At 42.2% G+C, this 941-nt stretch overlaps 1 long non-coding RNA gene across 1 annotated transcript in view; it reads right to left on the reverse strand.

Annotated features, from left to right (window-relative positions):
* Positions 1-57: 57 nt before the first annotated feature.
* The window catches only part of LOC119588024, a 1,254-nt gene continuing 370 nt past the window's right edge, over positions 58-941 (reverse strand). The window contains exons 2-3 of the long non-coding RNA XR_005230056.1: positions 841-899; positions 58-711 (exon numbers count right to left, since the gene is read on the reverse strand). This is a non-coding gene — a long non-coding RNA (uncharacterized LOC119588024). The remainder of the gene's footprint in view (positions 712-840; positions 900-941) is intronic.

A 941-nucleotide genomic window follows, 5' to 3' on the forward strand; every position in this document is an offset into this window, starting at 1 on the left:
GCTCTCAAGAGAAAATGCGAAATAGATATAGACAATAACATGTAAATAAGTAAGGAATTGACTGATAATATTTATTTGAAGACAGTATAGCGGGTTAATTGCCTCTTCTGTGTTGTGAATGCATAAAATACGACTGATGATGAAGGAATCTTGTAATGAGTTGATGGTTTAAAATACAATGGTTTGTTTATTGAAAAGATTCGTACAGACACTAAGGAGGCTTTGCTAAGTAGTGTAAAGAAACAAAAAACAATGATTTCCACAGGCACTAATGGAGCCTTACTAACTTATGTTTACACAAAGAAAAGACTAGCAATGACAAGAAGGAAATTTCAAAAACAAGACGCGAATAGAACGCCTGATACGTTTTACAGACCATAGGAAAACCTAATTTACGTAGGCAGTTGAAAAAGTATAAGAAAAGCACTTAAGAGAATCCGAGGACGTGGACGAGAAGGAAAAGCATCCCGAAGACTCGCAGGGCCCTCCGGAGTCCTCTTCACAGTTGTCGCAGGGCCCTAAGGAGTCCTCTTCACACTTGTCGCAGGGACCTCCGGAGTCTTCTTCACAGTTGTCGCCGAGCCCTCCGGAGTCCTCTTCACACTTGTCGCTTGACCCTTAAGAAGTCGATGGGTCTAGGAGGATCACAAGGACACGGTGGGAACGTACAGTTGCAGGGGTATGGAGGGATGAAGGGCCCTCTTGTAGGAACTAAAGGAAGAAAACAAAACAAAATAGAGCGGCAGAAGTGACAAAGGCTTCGTGGATGCATTATGGTGATTGTATCAAAGGAAAATTAAAGATCAATCTAAAGAAAGGAGACAGGGGATTATGACGTACAGTGAGGCGGGAACCTGGCTTGGGGTCGCGCTTCTGTTGCCACCATCAAGGATGACAACCTATGAATAATAATACGTGATGGACTAAAATCAATGAGTAAA

This window comes from Penaeus monodon, chromosome 23 (genome assembly GCF_015228065.2).
Source record: "Penaeus monodon isolate SGIC_2016 chromosome 23, NSTDA_Pmon_1, whole genome shotgun sequence".
Taxonomy (NCBI): domain Eukaryota; kingdom Metazoa; phylum Arthropoda; class Malacostraca; order Decapoda; family Penaeidae; genus Penaeus; species Penaeus monodon.